Below are 23,864 nucleotides of genomic sequence, written 5' to 3' on the forward strand. Positions count from 1 at the left end.
AAGGATCCCAGGTCACTGAATAGCCCCACAGTGACCAATTGCTACTTTAGTTCCACCAGCAGGAAACAGAAATATGGTCCATTGGTGTTGTGCCAGCCACACCACACCCATGGTTAAATTGCAGGCCATAACAAATCACATCTTTGGCACAACAAAGAGCTAGTGTGGTGTAGCAGTTAAGATGTCAAACCAGAACCATAGAGTCATGGGTATGCATCTCTTGCTCAGCCATGGAGCCGGCTGGTCTGTCGCCAGGCACTGTCTCTTAGCCTAACCTATTTCACCAGGTTGTTGTGAAGACAAAATAGGAGCAGGAGAGAACCTTCTACAGGGCCCCTTGGAGGAAGGGTGGGATAAAAATGTGACAAAGAAACAAACACGATGGGTCAAGAGACATCTAAGGTTCACTGAGCTGGCACTCCAGATGGACACAAACCCATTCCATGAAATCATAGCATGAAAAGGGGGGGGAAAGTAGTTCTGCCATTACATCTCCCCTGCTACCAGTTTTTGGAAAAGAAAAATACATTTCATTCATGATTTTCTATGGCAGCATTTCACATTGAAATGGCTTTAGAATGCAATCTAGTTCACTCTCACACCACCACTACAAGGAAGAGCATTGTTGTTCCCATTGTGCAGTTGCGGAGGTAAGACTGAGATAGAGATTTGCCCCAGATGTGTTCCATAGCTGAACAGATGCTCAAAAACGTTCCCAAGGTCTACATCCCAAAGCTGGTCTTCATTGATTAGTTCTCTCTTCAGATTAGTTCTCTCAAATTTTCTCTTTTTGGGGTGCCCATTTCACACCTCTTCCTGCAGAAACTTCCCCCCCAGATACGTGCCAAGTATGGCTCTCTCCTTGCACCTCATGCAAGGCTGCATTCTTAAGATGCCCATCAATTTCTTGTTAAAGGACATTGCATCATTTAAATGCCAGAGACCATATCGTACCCCCTTTTTCTTTTCTTTTTTAAATCTAGGTCCTGGCAATACTTAAGGGAAACCAAATGCACCAGCAAGGACTCACAGCAAAGTTGTCAGTGGAGCTAAACCACTGGAAAACCGAGCTGGGAACCACAGAACACAAGGGGCACTTGTTTGCCCAGACTGAACACATCAGCTCCACTGTTTCTAAACCTTTGGAGCCCTGCGTTCACTTCACCACATTCCCCCAGCACAGCAGTGAAGACGGCATTCAGCAGGGTTCAAAATAGTAAAAGCTGAGGGATTCCAGTCTCTTCAAGTAAAAACACTCAACTGCCTCTCAGCCATTAAATGAATGAAGAGCAAAGACCGTTTGCATAAACATCCAGCCAAAAGAAACCTCGGAGGCCATGCGCAGAGGCTACGGCTTTATACTATGTGGGTCATGTTTCCCAAATGCAAATATTACCCTTGGCACAAACCAGCCTTTACTTCATGAGTTATGGGGCATTTTCTTGTTGCTATATTTGAGTCAGTGCAAAAAGAGAGAGAGAGAGAGAGGCATAAATAGGTTTGGATTTTCTCCGGGCTATCAGAGAAACCCAGGACACAGCCTGTGCTGAAGAACTCCGTGTTCTTAAACGGTCTTGATACTTCCATTACGGATGGAGAGGCTGTAGCACTTACAAAGAAAATCACACCTAAGCTGAAAAATACCATTCAAGAATTAGCAACCAAATGAGCAATATCTTTCTTAACTCTCTTAGAAGGCCACCTTTGGATCCAGAACAGGAAATTTTGTAAAGGATTCTTGTTGTTCTTTAAGCCTTTCAGGGAACAGATTCATTCAACTCTCCCCCCGCCCCCCGCCAAGATGATTCCATGCCAGTCTGTAGGAAGGCCACTTAAGAATCACCAAAAAAGAGGAAATGCACACACACACCCAAAAGGGTCACCATTTGCATTTGCCCTCATCTGTAACAGAAGGCCCATGGCCAGCCTTTTTCACCCTGCACTGGTGGACCTACAAAGAATTTTCACACAGCCTGAAAGCCTGCATAGCCGTTTGGACAACTAGTTTACTGGACAAAAAAATCCACACGCAGTACAGATTTTGATGGTGTGAACTGGCCCTTAGTCGCCATGTATAACTGATTCTTACCATGATGGGCAAATTCTCCAAAATGGATGCCAGACTAGCAGGTGATAAAATCTGTGTAGTCTCAGTCACTGCATGGTGAGGATTAACAATCAATGCATGAAATCACTCAAAGGATCTGCTGTTTAATAAACATTGGCCCCGTTCAGACAACACAGTAAACCATGCTGCTTAACCACAAAGTGGTTAATGGAATTCCATTAACCATTTTGTGGTTAAGCAGCATGGTTGCTCTTGCCATTCCCAGGGAGCCCATGGTAGCCATCATCTTTAAGATAGAGTTCACGTATGCACATACAGGGCTATGAGGAACCTAGTAGTAAGGAAGCAGCAAGTTCTCGTGACAGGCGATAGGCAAGAATCCACTGAGCAGCATTTAATTACATAACTTTCCTCTAGCTTTTTACAGCACTACTTTATTTCTCTGGCAAAAAACAGCTGCAAAAGCGTGTGGGGTTTTTTGTAGTGCACCAACGTCACATGTGAATGTCACATGCCTGGATAGTAGAGATGCTCGAGTTTTGACAGGCCTTAGTCTCCCATCTGACAACTTGGACATTACACAAGATGCACATTTACATCCAACTTACAGCCACTTTCTAGCCGTTTTTTGAAAATGCAGGTTAAGCAACGCATCTGTGCCATTCAGGAAACCGTTTCTAACATGCCGAATTATTTTATTTAACTGACTTTTTGTTTCTTTTCTTTTCTCCATCTTTACCCGTAAAAGAACCCTTGGCTTAACATTCTAAATTCATTTAAGCAATATCAAACAATATATGATATCTTTTGAATACAAAAACGCAGCAGAGACAACAACAGCATGGCACCCTACTACTCATTATGTCCATCAGTTGCAACTGACATCAGTCCACTGCTTCAAATACTTTCTGAAACAAGAATATCTTTGTCAGTCTTGTAAAAGAACAAGAGAAGCCCTGTTCAGGTGCTCTAGACATGAAGTGGTAACTTGAGTTGAGCAAGGGTGCAGCTTTGGCTCTGCTGCTGCCACACGACTTGTGCTTGCTTCCGTGTCTCCTGCTGTAACTTGTCTAGCAAGGAGCCTTTTATACTCTTGGAGACTCCCTACCAATAATTAACAACCCTGGAAGATTATTTTGTTTGTTCATGGCTATGCCAGAACAGGGTTAGTGAATGGGCCAGATAGGCGACCCTGGAAAAAGAAATTTCATAAAGAGGGTGTCACCACCAAATAAACCCTGCTTCTTGTAATAATATGCCTATCCCCAGAACACAAATCCACCCAAAGCAGAGGCTTGACAGATGGTGAAAGAGAATGGCTTGGTTCAAGGTTGAGTATGGGCTGAGAATAGGTTGAACTGTGGGTTAATGTTTTGTGTGAACCCAGCCACACTAATAAATTGTGGGTTTGTTAACAATGAACAACCGACAAAATGAAATCATTGTTTGTTATTGAGATGCAAAATGTGGGTTGTTCGTGGCTGGTTTGTCGGCATGGGTGGGCTTACACAACACAACAACCCACAGTTCAATGACAACCCACATTCAACCCATACTCAACCGTGAGTGTGGATTATCATGTTGTGTGAACCCAGTCACTGTGGTGTAGGAGTCAGACTAGGATCAGGGAGACCCAGAATTAAATCCCCACCCAGTCATGAAACTCACAGGATGACTTTGAGTGAATCACTGTTGCTCTTTCAGCCTCATCTACCTCACAAGGTTGTTATGAGGATAAATTGACGTGTGTGTGTGTTTCAGGACCATGTACATCACTCTGAGCTCGGTGGAAAAAGTGTGGGATATAAATGAAATAAATGAATAATCATGCCAGGAACCTGGCATTATCAGCCTTTGACATTCCCAGGACACTGGCAATTTTGGCTTTCAGATTAAAACTGTTTATGTTACATTGGTTCTCAGTGTGAGTAACTTCTGAAGCATTGAGTACTGTGCTTCTTGAATGAAGGTTTGGCACAGGGAAACAATGTTCCTCAAAAACTGTCATTCCAAATTAAAAAGTGGTACTGTGACCAGCCTACGAATACGTTCACATGAGTGCCAGCCTCTCTGCACCCTTTTCAAAGAAATACAACCAATGCAATCGGTCCAGAGATGGTTAAAGTTAGAACAGGCAGAAGTTAACATTTCTTCCCACTAGTAAGTGCAGGCAGGGGAGGTGGCTTATCCCATCAGATATATTACGCTCTTTAGTCATTTTATGAGCCATCCTTCTAAACCTGCATCGACAAATGTGCTCCAAGGGAAGCTACAGCCTTGGATGAGTGCCACCTCCTGTGGCTCACTGGAGAGTAAAATCTAAATGAACAAAATAAAATACAGTCTCCAGCTCTACTTATTGCATATGAATGAACTGACTCAGTCGGCGTTTCTAATACCATGCCCTCAAAAATGCATACCAGAGATGTTGATGAAGAGAACGGCAGCTTTCATTCTTGTTTTTGGGAAAGGCACCACACATTTAAAGGGGACATCTATGTCGGCCCTTTCCCCGAAGGGGGAAAGAATTCCTTCAGGATCAGGACTGGTCTTACCAACAAACAACCCCGGACTGTCCCTCAGAACGGCATTTCATGGACGGGAAAGGGGAAATAGTTTTGCAAGAGCAATGTATGAGTGAGACCATCCATTCACAGCACCTTAAAAGAATCTGCATCCTGCTACACAGGACCAATAGGGGATAAACAAAGGATGAAAGGCCCACAGCTGTAGAGCAGGGGAAATGATCAGCAGCAGCGGCATCAATAATAATAATAATAATAATAATAATAATAATAATAATAATAATAATAATTCCATGCATGTACCACTCACCATATCTTTAAAAAATCTCTAACCAATTTACAAAATCAAAAATTAAAATACATAATACAAAAGCTCATCCATTAAAATGTTTAAACCATTTAAAACCAAAACTAAACACTCCGTAAGTACTAAACAAACTCAATGGCCAACACAGTCAGGCTTGGGCAAAGAGATGAGTCTTTCAGAGACGCCTGAAACATGCCACAGTTTGCGCCTCCCGAATAGGGCAGAAGGAGGGGCCTGCAACGGAGAAGATGGCAATGTGCAGGTCACACCATAACCAGCAAGGCTTCCTCTGCTGAACATTTATTTATTTATTTATTTATTTATTACATTTTTATACCGCCCAATAGCCGAAGCTCTCTGGGCGGTTCACAAAAATTAAAACCACAGTAAAACACCCAACAGATTAAAACACAATTACGAAATACAGTATAAAAAGCGCAACCAGGATAAAACCACACAGCAAAGTTGATATAAGATTAAAATACAGAGTTAAAACAGTAAAATTTAAATTTAAGTTAAAATTAAGTGTTAAAATACTGAGTGAATAAAAAGGTCTTCAGCTGGCGACGAAAGCAGTACAGTGTAGGCTCCAGGCGGACCTCTCTGGGGAGCTCGTTCCACAACCGGGGTGCCACAGCGGAGAAAGCCCTCCTCCTAGTAGCCACCTGCCTCACTTCCTTTGGCAGGGGCTCACGGAGAAGGGCCCCTGTAGATGATCTTAAGGTCTGGGTAGGTACATATGGGAGGAGGTGTTCCTTCAGATAACCTGGCCCCAAACCGTTTAGGGCTTTAAATGTCAATACCAGCACTTTGAATTGGGCCCGGACCTGGACTGGCAGCCAATGAAGTTGTAAAAGGACTGGCGTAATGTGATCTCGCCGGCCAGTCCCTGTTAATAACCTTGCTGCCCTGTTTTGCACCAGTTGAAGTTTCCGGACTGTTTTCAAAGGCAGCCCCATGTATAACGCATTGCAGTAATCCAAACGAGAGGTTATCAGAGCATGGATAACTGTAGCTAAGCTATCTCTGTCCAGATAAGGGCGCAGCTGGTATATCAGCCTGAGCTGATAAAAGGTGCTCTTTGCCACTGAGTTCACCTGTGCCTCAAGTGACAGTTCTGGATCCAAGAGCACCCCCAAACTACGGACCCAATCCTTTAGGGGGAGTGCAACCCCGTCCAGGACAGGGCAAACATCACCTCGCCGGACAGAAGAACCACCCGCTAACAGTACCTCCGTCTTGTCTGGATTGAGTTTCAGTTTATTAGCCCTCATCCAGTCCATTACCGTGCCCAGGCACTGGTTCAGAACAGCCACTGCCTCACCTGGGTTTGATGAAAAGGAAAGGTAGAGCTGGGTATCATCCGCATATTGATGACACCTCAGTCCACATCTCCGGATAACCTCCCCCAGCGGCTTCATGTATATGTTAAACAGCATAGGGGATAAGATAGAGCCCTGTGGAACCCCGTGGCTTAGGTGCCACGGCACAGAGCAATAATCCCCCAGCACCACCTTCTGGAATCGGCCATCCAAGTAGGAGCGGAACCACTGCAACGCAGTACCTCCAACTCCCAGCTCAGACAACCTATCCAGAAGGATACCATGGTCAATGGTATCGAAGGCCGCTGAGAGGTCTAGGAGAACCAACAGGGTTGCACTCCCCCTGTCTCTCTCCCGACAGAGGTCATCCCACAGGGCGACCAAGGCAGTTTCCGTTCCAAAACCAGGCTTGAAACCCGATTGAAATGGATCTAGATAATCCATTTCATTCAAGAGTGCCTGGAGTTGTCCTGCAACCACCCGCTCAAGCACCTTGCCCAGGAAAGGGATATTAGCCACCGGCCTGTAGTTGTTAACATCCTCCGGGTCCAGATTAGGCTTCTTCAGGAGTGGTCTAATTACCGCCTCTTTTAAAGAGGCCGGCACCACTCTCTCTCTCAAGGAGGCATTTACAACCTCCTGGACCCAGCCGGCGATCCCCTCCTTATTTGATGTAATGAGCCATGAGGGGCAAGGGTCAAGCACACAGGTGGTTGACCGGACTTGGCCAAGCACCTTGTCCACATCCTCGGGCCTCACTAACTGAAACTCATCCAATAAAACTGAACCGGACGACGCTCCGAACACCTCTACTAGTGGAGCTGCATTAAGTGTGGTGTCCAATTCATGATGAATCTGAGCGACTTTATCTTCAAAGTGCCGTGCAAATTTGTCACAGCGTGCTACCGAGGGTTCCACCATCTCTCGCCCTGGCCCAGAATGTAACAGGCCGCGAACCACCTGGAAAAGCTCCACCAGACGACACTGAGAAGACGCAATGCTGGTGGAAAAGAACTGCCTCTTTGCCACCCTCACCGCCACAGAGTAGGCTCGATAGTGAGCTCTAACCCGTGTTCGATCAGACCCAGCACGAGTCTTCCTCCACCTGCGTTCTAGCCATCTCCCCTCTTGCTTCATCGCCCTCAGCTCAGGTGTATACCAAGGAGCTGACCGGGCTCTGCTCAGAGGGAGAGGACGCTTGGGCGCGATCGTGTCAACCGCCCGAGTCATCTCTGTATTCCACAGAGCGACCTGGGCTTCGACAGGAGCACTGGCCATACCAGCAGGAAAATCCCCCAGAGCCCTCTGGAATCCATCGGAGTCCATTAGCCTCTGGGGGCGGACCATTTTAATAGGCCCCCCACCCTTGCAGAGGGGAAAGGCCGCCGAGAGTCTAAACCTCAGTAGGAAGTGATCTGACCATGACAAGGGGGTAGATGTTAGTTCCCCCACTTCCAGATCACCATCCTCCTGCCCAGTCGAGAAAACCAGATCAAGTGTGTGTCCCTTTGCGTCTGTTGGGCCGATGACATGTTGAGACAGCCCCATGGTTGTCATGGCAGCCATGAAGTCCTGAGCCGCTCCGGATGCAGCAGCCTCGGCATGGAAGTTGAGATCCCCCAGAACCACCATCCTGGGGGTTCTCAACACCAGGTCCGAGACAACCTCCGTCAGCTCAGGCAGGGAGACTGTGGGGCAGCGGGGTGGACGGTATACCAGCAGAATCCCTAATCTGTCTCGAGTACCCAACACACAGTACAGACACTCAAGATCAGCACTCGACTGAACAGGAAGCCTAGAGAGGGAGATTGTATTCCTATAGACCACGGCAACGCCCCCTCCCCGGCCCTCGAGTCTGTGCTGGTGCTGCACCGAGTACCCAGGAGGGCAGAGCTGGGTGAGAGCAACCCCTCCCAGTTCCCCCACCCAGGTCTCAGTGATGCATACCAGGTCAGCCCCCTCATCCACAATCAGATCATGGATGAGAGAGATTTTGTTTTGGACTGACCTAGCAATTGCACAAGTCTGTATCAGGGAAGGCGATCCACCAGATAACCTGGCCCCAAGTTATGTTGTTGGACTACAAGTCCTATCATCCATGACCATTGGCCATGCTGGCTGGGGCTGATGCGAGTTAGATACTTATAATGTCTGGAAGGCCATATGTTCTCATTGCAGTGCGATGAGGAATGGACAGATGACTGTCAAGATACACCAGCAGCCAGAGAGGTGAAAGGTGAGTTCTCAATTGGATCCAGCTGAACATTGAGTGAATGAGGGCCAGAGCTCATTAGCAGGTATGGAGGAAGGCAAAGAGATGGCTGGCAGGTTTGATTCTGGGAAGCAGAGAAGGGTGTGAAAGGACCTATCAAACCAAGACTTAAATATCAGGTTACAAAGTAATACATAAATGGTAGTTTTAACTCCATCCCCAATATTGCATGAAATATTATTTTGGAGGTATATGTACCGGCCCTAAGATTTGGTTCAGACTTCAACTTGGCAATTCAAAAATCAGCCCAATTTGGCTCAAATCTGAGTCTCAATTTGGAAATCCAAACCTATTGGCTATCATTGGAAATTAACAGATGGCTATAATTTTTTGTCTGGTTGTTAGAAATGAATGAAATTTTCAGGCATCCTTTCAGAAAAAGTGGTGTAAGGTGGGTTAACCTATGTGCCTTTAAATTGTTGTTTTTTAAAAGGGAACTGTCAATAACTTTTTTATTTCTTGGCAGGATTTGATAAAAATTGCCCCTTTCTGAGGGGATAAAACCTACCAAATTTCAGGTGAATAGGTGCAGGAAGTTTTGTGCAAGAGCAGCCTTTTTACACATTGAGGATTTCCCAAAAAAAGATGCAATCATCCCCCTGCTTTTGTGGGCAATTGCTTTTTTTTAAAAAAAAAAATACTGATAGCATAGAGGTGCCTCTAATTTGAAAAAAAAAATCTGCAAAAAGATGTGGTGGTAGTTAAGAAACCTGCAAAAAAATGTGGAAGGGGGTCATTCAAATTTGTGGGAGAGGGAAGCTATTTGCTTCCCTTTCATCTCCTCCATGTTTTGAAGACAATTTGTGTAAAAATAGCATATGACTTAGAGGTGTCCCTAAACAAGAAACCTGCAAAATTCTAAGATTATGTGCAGGGTACTAGAGGGTTACGGTGAATGAAAAACAGGTTAAGACAGGTTTGTTTTGTGCTCAGCACCAAAGTCACAGAGAGGGGTGTTCTCAAGCACTTAAATGAGGCCCAGACCTATAGGACACAAATCTACATAACATTTACATACACTAATATCATTTGCATACACTAATTTGCATACACTAATATCATTTGCATACACTAATTTGCAAAATTAGAAAGAATTAGAAGGCAAAACCAGTCAATTGATTTTCCATACAAATCACACCGAATAAAACAAGTTATTTAGGGTGCAATCCTATGCATGTTTAGACAGAAAAGAGTCCTACAACTCCCAGCATCCCCCAGTCAGCATGGCAGGCTGGGGAATGCTGGGAAATTTAGGACTTCTTTTCTGGCTAAACATGCATAGGTTTGTAGCTTTAATTAGTTTGGGTTCCACCCCAGATCGTTCTAAATCAGCAGTTTCTCTTCATTACCTCCATTTATTAAATTCAAAATAAAATAAAGTGATGCACAATCCTATATGGGTAGGGGAGTGGGGCAGAGTAAAGGAAGCGAGGAAGAAGCTTAGGAAGAGAAATAGAAGGGGAAAGTTGGAAGGAAGGAATATGCAGGGTTGCCATGGGAATCAGAAGAATGGGGAGGATGGAACTAGAACTGGACATGAGGCCTGTCTTAGGAGTGAGCAAGCTGGGTGGTTGCCAGGGCACCGACCCCGGGGAGGGCACCGAACTGAACTGAGGGGGGCCACAGTGGCAGCACTAGAAAAAAATTCAGGGGGGGCACAGCAGGGGCAAAGTATATTTCTAGGTGGGCGGGCAGTGCTCCATATGTTAAGGTCTCTGAAGAAAAATAACGGTATATCTCACACTATAACTGCCATCCTAACAGTATATTCTGAAATAAATCATATATTGATTCACGGCTTGGGACCACAATACCTGTTGGAACGCCTCTCTTGACGTGAATATACCCAATCACTATGTTCAACATCTAAGGTCCTCCTCCGGATGCCTACTCCGACAGAGGCTCAGAGTGTGGCAATGAGGGACGGGGCCTTTTCAGTGATGGCCCCCAGACTATGGAATGATCTCCCTTACGAGGCCCACCTGGCGCCAACGCTGCTATCTTTCCGGCGCCAGGTTAAGACTTTCCTCTTTGCCCAGGCATATGGCAGCACATCTTAATCACCCACATGTTTATTTTAATGGTTTTTATTGCTTCATGTATGTTCTGTGTTTTAGAATTTTAAATTTTGTATACTTGTTTTTATCTCATTTTAGAATTTCTGTAAACCACCCAGAGAGCTCTAGCTATGGGGGCGGTATATAAATGTAATAAAATAAATAAATAAATAAATAAATAAGTTTTTTTTTTAAATATAGCATGTATTAGCTAAATTCAGATCGCAGTAAGGAAAAAGGCTTTCAAACATAAGCATTTGCTTGAAATACAGATTAAACAGACAGAACACTTTCTTTAGAAAAGTTCAAGAAGCACTTCACTAAAAAGATTCAGGCAAAACACCAAGCCAAAGTCTGTTTGATTTAGAATGCAACAAGTCTCTACACTTCTTTCAGAATTTGATTCATTGCTGATTATAGTCAGAAGCAAAAGAATTACAGGAAGTGTTGACTTAACAGCTAGACATGATGCAATCTGACACACCCAGTGAGTGTCTGACAATCTTTTTAATTCAATAATTCTATTCCTTGTTTGTCTTTGCAATTCAATGAAACATGAATGTACATAAGAAGATACAAGTATGTATAATTGTTGAAGAAGATTAAAGAAGTTTGCAACAACATCAATATTCATACATACATCAACAATAATTAAGTTCAGCCTGTAGTTGAAACAATAGCATTTGTACCATACTGGGTTGAAATGTCTCCACAATTGACCATATTTTGTTGATGGATAACTTTTTAGCGCTGGCAGAATTGGACTTTCTTCTTGAGACTGTGCAATGTCACTTGGACCAGGTAACTTTTTTTACAAAGGGAGGCAGAAGGATTTGCATAAACAGTATTTCCAAGCAAGCACCCACTTGTACAGCTTCCCATGTCCAATGGACCCCAACAAAACTCTTTTAAAGTTCCTGTTTTGGGAGCGAGAACCAGTTACATGATTACATCCACCTCCTCTCCATCCCCTCTTCTCCTCTTCCCCTTGTTGTTTGCTTATATGAAGAGCTTGGGGAGAAATGCATCTTTTTTTGCAGACATACTGTCTGTGTCTCTATCCCTTCCTAGTCCAAATTGCTAACACATCTTCAGGAGTGTTGAGATTTGGATTGAATCCACTTTGGAGGAGCTCTCTTCAATTTGGCCATCTCCCAAATCCATTTGAATCAGCCCAATCAGGATTCAGCTGAATCCAAAGCACACCTCTACTTTTTTGGCATTTCTGTAAACAAACAGCTACCGCTGACGTGTATATATTCTTCATAATTAAGAAGGCCATGCGTTTTGTAAGCAAGACATCTTGATTTCGCTCATAGGCAGTCAATCGTACAAGCAAAAAGGGAACTATTTTTATTAGCACAGCTGCCCACAGAAAACTAGCATAAGGGTTGTTACACACATCACTTCTGTACAACAACAATATGATAATGACAACAGCAAATATTTGGAATCACCAGATGTGGAACAAACCCATCCTCCAATACAACCCTCCACTCTACCCATTTCCTTGAGTTAATAGAGACTCCACTTCTTACATCTCATGTCTTCCAGCTGTTACCCATTTGGAAATGTTTACATTTTTAACAACACTGAATTTGTACTAAAAGGCTGGCTTTTGGCCATCATGAATGGTTGCCAAATGATCTAACTGTTTCTTTAAAGTCAGTAAACAGAGGTATTAGCCAGCTATACAAGAGTAGGCATAGACTGGGATATGTCAAGACCAGAATGATTTTGACCCACAGATTGAAGATGAATTCACACAACCTTATTTTGTCCCATTTTTTTGTAGTTACTGTATAGTTGATACATACATCCTAATCTTGTGAAAGGCTCAGACCCTATTTAGGATGCAATCCTATGCATGTTTAGAGGCAGAAAATGCCCAACTCCTAGTATTGCTGGCTGGAGTATGCTGGGAGTTGTAGATCTCTTCCTGTCTAAACATTCATCGGGACTGCATCCTTACTTTATTTATTGTATTTCTATATCACCTTTCTGAAGCCAATCAACGGTCGTTTACAAAAATATCAGAGAATTAAAGAACATAATGAAAACTGTAAGGACCGCAACAACAACTTAAAAAGCTAAAGTAAAAAGAAGTGACTTGACCCCCTTCCTAAACAAAGAGAGAGCGGGCAGCAGTCTCAACTCTGACGGGAGTGCGTTCCAGAGTTTGGGAGCAGCACAAGAAAAAGCCTTTTCCTGCATATCTGACAAGAAGGCCTCAGCAAGGAAAAGTGTCTTCAAAAGGGCTTCTCCTGCTGATCTCAAGAACCAAGCAAGCTCAGACCAAGATTAGAGCAGTACGACAATGGAACCAGTTACCAAGGGAGGTTGTGGGCTCTCCCACACAAGAGGCAGCTGGACAAGCATCTGTCAGGGATGCTATAGGGTGGCTTCCTGCATTGAGCAGGGGGTTGGGCTCAATGGCCTTATAGGCCCCTTCCAACTCTGCTCTTCTATGATTCTGTGATTCTAAGTGGTCTCTCAGCCAGGCCCTAAGCCATCTAGAGCATTAAAGGTTAAAACCAACTCCTTGAATTGAGCCTGGAAAACAGTTGGCAAGATTTGGTAAGTATGGCGTGGCCTGTACAAACAATGCAATACTGTCAGTGAAAAATAAGTAAAAGATTTCAGAAGGAGAAGATACGATAGAAGGGGTCTTTTGCCTGCATTTACACACCTTGCTTTTTTATACAAAGACTACCAAAATGTCACTTAAGAAGTAAATAACACATGAAGCCACACAATAGGATTCTTTAAACTAGCCTGGAGGATCTACCAAGTACAACCTGCCCACCATCCAGTCAGAGAGCATTAAACTTTTTTCTTCAGCCTCGCCCAACAGCCAGCCAAGACCTTCTCTGAAATGGAATTTAGCCCTTGAGCTGAAAGTTTCTGCACCCCTCCTATAGATTATACGCATGCATGCATGCATCATGCGCTAGAACTTAGGCGGTGTGGCAAGTTAGATGTTTGTGTTTATTAGGTAACTAAAATGAGCAAGGGGCTGGAGCATCGCCCTTATGAGGAACGGTTACAACAGCTGGGATTGCAAGCTTGGGGAAATGGTAAGGAGAGATTTGGGAGAGGTATACAAAATTATACATAATCTAGAGCAGCGGTCCCCAAACTTTTTGGCACCAGGGACTGGTTTCGTGGAAGACAATTTTTCCACGGACTGGGGGGGGGGGTTGAGGTGATGGTTTTGGGACACCCCCCTGCCCCCCCCACTCCAGCGTCCTGGCTTCTTTTCGGCTGGGTGGGCGCCCAGCCAAAGCGAAGCCAGGATGCTGGGGCAGGCGGCTTTGGAACAGCGCACCCAGAAGTCGCTTTCCCAGAGCGACTTCTGGCCGGGCGCACCGTTCCAAAGCCGCCCTACCCCAGCATCCTGGCTTCACTTCGGCTGGGCAGGTGAGATGGTGCCCCGCGCCCTGGTACGCTGGGGTGGGTGTAGGTGGGTGAAAGCAGCTCACCTGCATGGCCCAGTTCCTAACAGGCCACGGATCGGTACCAGTCCGTGGCCCAGGAGTTGGGGACCCCTGGTCAAGAGAATGTGGATAAAGAGACATTTTTCTCCCTCTCTCATAATATTAGAACCCCGAGTCATCCCATAAAACTTTTGTCAGGAATCTCCCACCAAAGGAAGTACTTCTTCACACAGCACATCAACTATGGAATTTGCTACCACTACACATAGAGATGGTTACCTATTTGGATGGCTTTAAAACAAGGTTAGACAAATTCCTGGAGGATAAGGCTATCAATGGCTACTAGTCTTGACTGCTATATGCTACCTCAAGTATCAGAGGAAGTAAGCCTATGCACACCAGCTGCTGGGGAACATGAGCAGGAGGATGCTGTTGCATTCATATCCTGCTCGTGGGTTTTCCGTGGGCAGCTGGTTGGCCAATGTGTGAACAGAATGCTGGACTAGGTGGACCTTTGGTCTGATCCAACTTGGCTCTTCTTATGTAGCTAACACATTTTGCCTTAGTTTTACAGATAACGGCATCACTTAAAGTTCAGTGAAATAACGTGGTGTGAACATTTTCCCTTAATGTTCACTCCACATAAGAAGCATAATTGGTAAACAAGATGTAATACAATAGAACCCAAGACCAGTCTTTGTAAAGAAAAGGCAACTGTCACTTCTTACCAAGATACTGGCTCTCCATTGACAACGTTCTGGCTTCAGTGATGTTCTCTTTCACAGTTGAAACAAACTGTCCGGCCACTGACACATTCAAAGTCATCTGATGCAGAATAGAACCTGGGGGGGATCTACTGCTTTTAAAGCGCTTTGAAAATGTTTTGAAAACGGTAGATGCAGTGTGTCCTGGGCTCCAACAGTTGTCAAAACTGTTATAAAGCGCTTTTAAAACAGCAGTGTAGATCCCCCCCTGGTCACTATCACATCCAGTCCAAAATAGACCACACCAGGAAAGCCCACAAAGCTCATTTGTTCCACCTCACCACCAAAACATAAAATCATATTATTGATTCCATTCCCCCCTCCCCCCCCCACACACATTCAATACCTCCACTTTTACTTTTTCAGCTGTTGGGTTAGCTAACATGCCCCTCATTGCTTAGAAGCGGGACACGGAGCATTCTCAAATCAAAAGTCATGTAGAAGGCTAGTCAATGGTTTTCTTTTCTGTCAAATCTATTTAAAGAATGACAACGATATACAAGAAGAAGTTCCTATCCTTTAGTACAATGTAAAACAGCAAAGAGAATGTTGTAATGTGGTGGTGGGGAATCGCCATCAACAACCAAATATACCATTATTCAGAATTTAAAAGATCTCCCTCTGCTTAGAATTTGCTGGGACCACTTGGAACAGCTACGTTTTTAGTGTTTATTTTTTCTGCCAAATATCACCACCTCTCCTCTCTTCTAGCACAAAGTGGCTCACAGTTGGAATGGCTGGTACCTTTCAGAGGCCTGTTTATTTTCCCCCCAGGAGGGTTCCCCCCCCCCACTCCCACACAGATGTCCATCTGGACAAGGTGCTGCATAAGCAAAAGTAACATCAGAGAAACATCTCCTGCAGCACTTGTACCCTTGGCAACATTTACAAATTATGCATACTGTGACGGTTCAAAATGCTTCAACCTGGTGTGACTTTGAAATTGTTTTATTTTATTTAAAATAATTTTTAAGCCACCTTCAAGGGTAAAATCCTCTCAATACAGCGTACAGAATAAACACCACACAAAACTGATGTCATAAAATTCAATGACTACATATTCATTAGAAGTTCAGTAAGAACAAAGATTACTGATAAAATAACTAAATAAAAACAGTAGTTCCCGAGAACAAGTATCCCAATACCTTACTGAAATGTCTGTGAAAACAAGTGAGCTTTCCTGAAGACCTATAAAGAAGGGGCCTGATGAATCCCCGATGGAAGCCAATTCAAAGGTGTAGGTCCACTGCTGAGAAGACCATCTCCCTTGGACTCACCAGCCTAGCTGTCCTCAGTGGTGAGCAAGTGAGAAGAGCCTCTGCTGATGATCTTATGAGTACAAGCAGGCTGGTATGGGAAAAGGCAATCTAGATTATTTTATTGCATAGATCTGCCTAATACTCTAGATGGACACCAGATAGTCAGATGAAGACAGGAACGCAATTTGAAGATTAACAGTACACTATACAGGTCTCAGAGTGGCACAGAGTGGTAAGCGGCAGTTACTGCAGCCGAAACTCTCCCCACGGCCTGAGTTTGATCCCAGCGGAAGCTGGTTCTCAGGCAGCCGGCTCAGGTTGACTCAGCCTTCCATCCTTCCGAGGTCGGTAAAATGAGTACCCAGCTAGCTGGTGGAATGGTAACTGTGACTGGGGAAGGCAATGGCAAACCACCGCATTACAAAGTCTGCCAAGAAAACGTCAGCGAAAGCAGGCGTCCCTCAAGGAGTCAGCAATGACTCAAGTGCTTGCACCAGAGGTTCCTTTCCTTTCCATACAGGTCTACTCAGAAGCAACTTCCTCTTAGTTAATAGGCCTTGCTCCAAAGTGAGTGTAGGATTGCAATCCAAGGGCATGTTTACACCAGCCATTTATCCCGGGACCGTCCCAGGATCATACCTGTGCATCCAAATGATACACAGGGATCCCGGGAGCAGGCAGGGATGATCCTTCCATTTTCCTGGGATAATCCTTAGGTGTAGAAAGGGCCTAAGTCATAGTACTGTGATCTCTCTTTTTCTGTCACTCATACAATCTTTGTGTTCCATAAAGTCTCCAGATTCTTTCTGCTGTGGGCCTTTGACAGTTACAAATTATGGGTTGTATCTAATGGTGGCTCTGCATTAACAAAAAGTCCTTCTGCAATGAAAGATGCCTGATGTTCTCAATCCATCCTACCTCCTGTAGCCCCCTCTGGGCACTCCGTTTTGGGAGCAGCTTTGCAGGAGGCACAGGGGAGCTACAATGGGGAAAGGGTTAAGTCCCCTATGAGGGAAAGTTATAACACCTGGGATTGTTTAGCTTGGAGAAGATGAGAGTTAGGGGAGACATGATAGAGGTGTACAAAATTATCCATGGCGTGGAGAAAGTAGATAGGGAGGCATTTTTCTCCTTCTCTCATAACACTCGAACCTGGAAGCAACCCATGAAACTGATTGGTGGGAGATTCAGGAAAAATAAAAGGAGCTCTTCACACAGCACATAGTCAAAAGGTAGAATTCACTACAAGGCATAGTGATGGCCACCTATTTGGATGGCTTTAAAAGATGGTTAGACAAATTCCTGGAGGATATGACTATCAATGGCTACTAGTGCTGGTGGCTATATGCCACAAGGATCAGAGGCAGTATGCCTACATATACCAGTTGCTGGGGAACATGGTTGGGAGGACGCTGTGGCATTCATATCCTGCTTGTGGGTTTCCCATGGGCAGCTGGTTAGTCACCAAGTGAGCAGAATGCAGGACTAGATGGATACTTGGCTTGATCCATCATGCCTCTTCTTAGGTGCCCTGCCTTGTTCAAGTGGAAGCACTTTTCACTTGTGAAAAACTGCCACTGGATATACAATCCTATGTGAATAGTTTAAATTGTTGTTGATGATTATTTTTAATAGTGGTTTTTAATCAGAGCTGAGGAAGATGTCAGTTCCTTATTCAATATTATTTATTTTTTATTTAGAATATTTATATACCGCTCCCCATTGAAAATTTTTAGAGTGGTGTACAAGATAAAATGAAAATGAAAACAGAATAAAACAGTTAAAACAAAATTTTAAAGAAGCAAAAACAGAGATCCAAGGCTGCATATTAAAGAAAGGCTTCTTGAAATAAAGATGTTTTCAGGAGGCGCCGAAAGAAGTACAAGGTTGGCGCCTGCCTGACCTCCAGAGGCAGGGAATTCCACAGGAGGGGCGCCACCACGCTGGAGGCTCTTCCCCTGGTGGATTCCAATCGGAGGATGGATCTATGTGGAACCACCAGGAGCAGGCCCTCGGATGACCTAAGTGACCAGGCAGGTTGGTAAGGGAGAAGGCGCTCTCTCAGGTATCCTGGTCCCAAGTTGTTTAGGGCTTTGTACACACGTACAAGAACCTTAAACCTGGCCCGATAGCGAATAGGTATTAAACCTGGCCCAGTAGGTATTGAAGTATCATGGCTTGTCGGCATATTCAGGGGGGGAAATCCAATAAACATTTTTATGAGCAGGCCTGCAATGCACAAAAGACAATCTGGACAAGAATTAAACAGATCATTGCATTTTCTTTGCTGCTTTTCAAAGACAATAGTCCATTTTCAGCTTGTGTTTGCATGTGTGTGTGTGTGTGAGAGAGAGAGAGAGAGAGTGAGAGAGAGAGATTACAAAGAGAGCAGTTCAAACTTATGTTCTGTGAGCTCCTTTATAGCCAAAGACAAATTGGCTGAGACAAATTCCATGCTGTTATCTTTTCAGTTATTTTTTAAAGGTAATTTAAGGACTACTACTAATTATTAGGGATAAAGGAAGACAAAACTTCATATACCTAAACTGTTTGTTATTTATCATTAGACAGCCTATGAACATAACCTACAACCGCTTCTGATGACCACTGTTAATAATTCAATTGTCACTGTCAAGTACTTTCTGCACTTCATTTGATTTATTCATTTCATTTCTATACAGTCCAATAGCCGAAGCTATTTCCTTCTGACGTCAGTTTACAAGACTTTTCCACACCATATATAAACCTGAAACTTCCCATAAATAAAATTCCATGCATCTGATGAAGTCCATAAAAGCTTGTCAGCAAAAATGTGTTGGTCTTCAAGGTGCCACACGACTCTGACCCAGTTTGCACAATAAAATTAAGCCATTGAGGCTTATTTAAACCATGGCCTGTTTGGTTATTTGCTAATTGTTTCCCCCTCAAACAAGCCATGCCGCCAGAGTTCGCACAACACAAGCTGCATCCAGGTAGGCAATTTGGCTAATGGCACCCGGCACTGATTTAAACAAGCCACTTTGGCTTATTTAAGCTGCGGTAGCTTGATAGATCATGCAAATTGGCCCTCTTTGTAATGACTACCTCGGAATCCTCTGATAAGGTGCCTGATTATTATGGTCACATCACAAAGGTAGCTGCATCATGTTTTTAAAAGATCACAGAATCATCTTTCAGGATCAGTAGGTGATATCCTTGAACCCAGTCTAAAAACAAAATATCACCGGTATCATAATTCACATATTTAATAAGATGACAAGCCTTTACATCCTGTTCTTGTAATTCTGCATTTGGATGAATTTGCTACAAATCCAAGACATGCTTCCTTTTATTTCTGTTCACCAATATGACAGATGCCAGAGATAGATAAAATTGCTGTTATTATCAGTAAGAACCAGGCCCATCACTTGGGAGAATGGGGTAAATTCATGGGTGGAAGGCCATGAAGTTGGACAAGTCAGCATTATTTGACCATGAGAACTATTACATCTTCCACAATATAACTATTAGTGTTGTTGATTATTAGGACATAGACAACATGGAATAGAGAAGTGTAACACAGTCTTTCCAGAAAGATTTTTTTTAAAAAAGCAGAAAAATGCATTTGAAATAAAAGTGAACCACCATATTTTCTGTATGTAATGCAAATACTTCTAAGCAGCAGAAATTCACACCTGAGGGGTCTTGTATTATGTAAGTTTCATGAAAATTTATTCCCTAAACTTGTGAGCTGGGCAGCTGATGAAATCTAATTAGAAAACATAAAAGGGAGTTATTGGATGGAGTTCCATTATAAGGAGTCAGAGCTGCAATCCAAGAGCCATAACTCAGAGCAGATTTGGTGAGGATGGGAAGTAAAATAAATACCTACAGCCGGCCATGTTCTGGAACTTAATATTGGTTAATTTATGCCTAAATATATCCGTGAAAAAGTATGTCTCTAGAGTTTATATGGTGCTGATGCAAAAAGCACTACAACCCAAGTATGCTTTGGGAGTGTGTTTGCTTATACACATTTATGAGGTAATGTACTTTTCTCAGGAGGTGATATACAGACATCTTTTTCTTCCACTTAAAAAAAATTTAATCCTACAAATTAGATGGAATATATAATTAGAGCATCAGTTTTTAGGCAACTAGGTTATGGACACATCATGAAACCAAATTAAAAATGAGTTCCAACATTCTGTCTCACCTATGACACCACCTTGTCTGCCATAATTGGGTGTTTAAAGCAATATGTTGCCATGTCCTACATCGTTAAGCATTACAAGACAATCACACTTTACATGGAAATATAGACATCTACATGTTACATTTTGCTACAGGTTACATTTTTAACCCATATGAAAATGTTATGGATTTCCAAAGTATGACCTTTCAGAATCAGCGAAAAGGCTAAAGACCAACCGGCTGGCAGTCATTGTTGCTCTTGGCACTTTGTGGAAAACCGAAATGAAAGATGGCAATAGATTTAGGCTTATAAGAACCCAATTTACTGGCCCGATTAATATTTTGATTATTTCACACTGATGACAACCATTTCAATATGCATGCAGCCTATAAGGCATGATGAGATAGCAAAGCAGAATACAAGGACTGCTCCAAATTCCCCATCCTGGTTAAGAGTTGTCAACATTCTGGCCAAATGCTTTTAAGACGCAATTAATGATGCTGCCGAGAATTAAGGAAGCAGAATGTAAAAACAACGGGCATCTCGAATAGATGGCTAAGTCCCCTTTCTCCATGTTCAAGTAGATGTTTCAAAAGGAGCAGGGAGAGAACTACTAAGTATGTTCAACTTGTAGTTGGCAGGGACTGATGATAGCCACATCTGCAAAAACAGGCCTACTAGGGATGTGTACACAGTTATATAACGTGTATCCTTAACTTTTCCTCTTTCCGGACAGATGCAACAGAGAAACCAAATGGAGGGCTGGAAGCCTGCATTATTGAGATAAAATAACATTGCGTCTACTGCATTGGGTGCAAATGGGAAGAAGCAGATATTTTTAAAAAAGAAAAAGCATAACTTTTATTTAATTTTATTAGTTACATGCCTGCCCTAAAATTCAATAACTGCCTGAAACATACATCCATAGAATCAAAATGTCACAGACCTCCAACTCTATGCAGTCCGTTGTAGTTAAAACCAGTCAAGCAACAATGGTTTTTTTCAAGCTTAATGCTTTCCAGGGAAGGATTAGATAAAGTCTGTGTTTCAATTCGGCTAAACTTTGCAACCCATTTTAAGATCTTCCCATGGAAGATGTAGTAGGACTTGGAAACACAAACTTGTCTTACTGGGTTCTGTTAGAAATTGAAATAATTCTTTTAAAAAGAAAAAAAAAATCAAGGAAACCCTACCTCAAATACATCTGAATCCAATAACTCATCCAATGATTACTGCGTAAGTTTAGATTTATTCTTTTGCAGGACCGCTCTCATAAAGAGGATGTGATGTGCTTCAAGGAAAAGCTCAATCAAGAATGTATTTTAAAATATTCCCTCCCCCTGATAATCCTTCCTTTTTAGGATTTAACAAGAGCATAATCATCTGGAGTATAGCTAGTGTTTTGTGACTTGTTTCTTGCTTAGTTTGGAGCCAAAATTATTCAAAACCAAAAATCATAAGGAAAGGGGATTCAGACTGATATGAGCAATATGTTGGAAGAGATCCAACTTTGAATAAGTTTCTTTGCATCACTGGTGAATTCAGCTATCATATGCAAATCTATGTTTATCCAGAGCAGTCTGTTAGTTTCCTGTATTACATTCATACCATCACAACTCCCGTTTTTACAAATTATGCACTTTCCTAGAATATTCCTCTCCCTCGACCCTGCTACTTCTGTCTGGGCCCTGTGCTTCAAAACGTTCATGGAGTTGTTGTTTTTTAAAAAAGGTCTCAGCAATTTCCGTCTTAATGGGTAAAACACAAAAACTTTGTTCGTTTTGCTAACGAAGGGAATAATTTTCCTGTATTTTTTAAACGTTCATTTATATTGTTGTAAGCAGGCCTTATAGTTTGAATGAAAAAGGTGTTATTTTGAAATGATGTCTGCACAACCACTACGCAATTTTAAAACGTACCATCTACATTTAAAAAAACAACAGTCAGGGGCAATTTCAGAGGGAAACGTATATTGTTGGAGTCTCTTGCATTTGTAGATGTCAGTATTATATACTGCTGCAATCTCTCCAGGGCCTTGTAAAACACTGCTGTCAATTACCACCTTGAGAAAATACTTTTTTTTTTCAGGGCATTGTAAATGTCTAGCCTTCATTTAAACTGGCTTCCTTCACTATGGTTTCAGCAATTGCAGTTAGTTTCTCCTCCCATTGTGGTCATTTCCCACTCACAGTCATTACAAACTGGTCACGGTGAACCACCGTCAGCTTGGCTTTCGGTTTTCTAGAGTAGTGTAAACACTACCATTACAATCCTCCCATGCATTTCCTTGCCAATTTTATATTTAATCTTTCCTCCTCCTCTAGATGTTAGAGCCAGTGTCACTTCCATGCTGAACTCGTGTGCCGCTGGGTAAAAGGGCAGGGAACAGACTATGGTGGGAGGCAGGTTAGCCTAAAGTAGAACTGCATTGTTATGAAAGAGAACAGTCCATTTCTTTTCCAGGAATAAAGAAAGGGATTTGGGGTGGAAGAGGAAAATGGAGGAAAGATATGACTTTGGAACATAAACATGTTGAAGGGAAGTCTCAGATAAAACATTTAGTTGTCCCATCGGCCTTTAATATTAAAAGAGAACACCAAAGGGTGCTCCTAAATCAGGGGTGTTGAACCTCTTTCTGGGTCAAATTCTATTTTGGAGATCTTGGGGGATACATTTCAGTAGTGGGTGGGCCTGAGACAAAGGGGCGGGGTCAAAAATACCAGCTTATTTTAGCTTAAAGCTCTTACTGCCAGTAAATAAGCCTTAGGGGAGGCATTTAAACCTTTTAGAATTGCGGGGTGGCTGCAAAATAGCTGGGAAACCACCAAAAGATTGATAGTTGGGGGAAAGGGGGTAGAGATAAAGAAGTGGGACATGGCCATCTGCAGAAGCCCAGAGGGCCAGACTGGGACTACAGGGAAGCTGGATTTGGTACCCAGGCATGAAGTTCTGTTCTCCTGCCCTAACTGCTAGTTCATTAAGCTGCAGATGGCCTGCTTACAAACTGAGACAATATAGCAAGCCTAGAAGTAAGAGCAGCAAAAATATGCAGAGAGAAAAAAACAGGATATTTTATTCCCAGAGAAATCTGAGGTAAATGTATTCCCTTAAAGAGTTTCTCATGCTGTGATTACAAAACATGCTGGAAATAAAGTATATCAGCTTTTTTCTGCACACCGGAATTTTTTTTACAAGTAACTTTCATATTACATTGCCCAAGAAAGTCCTTAACTGCTATCTTCCTATCATCCATACTAGAGAAAGGTTCATATTAATCCTCCATTTCCCTTAGCGTTCTATATTCTTATGATTACTGTCGATGTAGCAGTATATAGCGCACATCCAACCTTGTTAAAAAGAACAGTTGGAAACTGGTCAGGGAATTAACGCATAATGGTAAGATGACACAAGTAAAAAATGGATCTTATTTCTGGTTGCCCATTGCCATTAGAAAAACTCAGACCACAGGCAGAGGAAAATAACAGGACATACATTTATGAAGAATCTCTGTTACTCCTCCACCCACACTTAAGTTTCATAATATCAGACATGTAATTAATGGCCTATATTAAAAGAGGCTGTGTAGTTTTGCTGCCAATTCAATTACCCAATGGGCCCATTTCTCTATTATTATTATTATTATTGTTATTATTATTATTATTATTATTATTATTAGCAC

The 23,864-nt window shown here is 42.9% G+C and overlaps 1 protein-coding gene across 2 annotated transcripts in view; it reads left to right on the top strand.

Annotated features, from left to right (window-relative positions):
- ISM1 (isthmin 1) overlaps positions 1-23,864 on the top strand; it is a 325,195-nt gene that overhangs the window by 74,451 nt on the left and 226,880 nt on the right. The window lies entirely within an intron of this gene.

Source organism: Elgaria multicarinata, chromosome 4 (assembly GCF_023053635.1).
Source record: "Elgaria multicarinata webbii isolate HBS135686 ecotype San Diego chromosome 4, rElgMul1.1.pri, whole genome shotgun sequence".
Taxonomy (NCBI): Eukaryota; Metazoa; Chordata; class Lepidosauria; order Squamata; family Anguidae; genus Elgaria; species Elgaria multicarinata.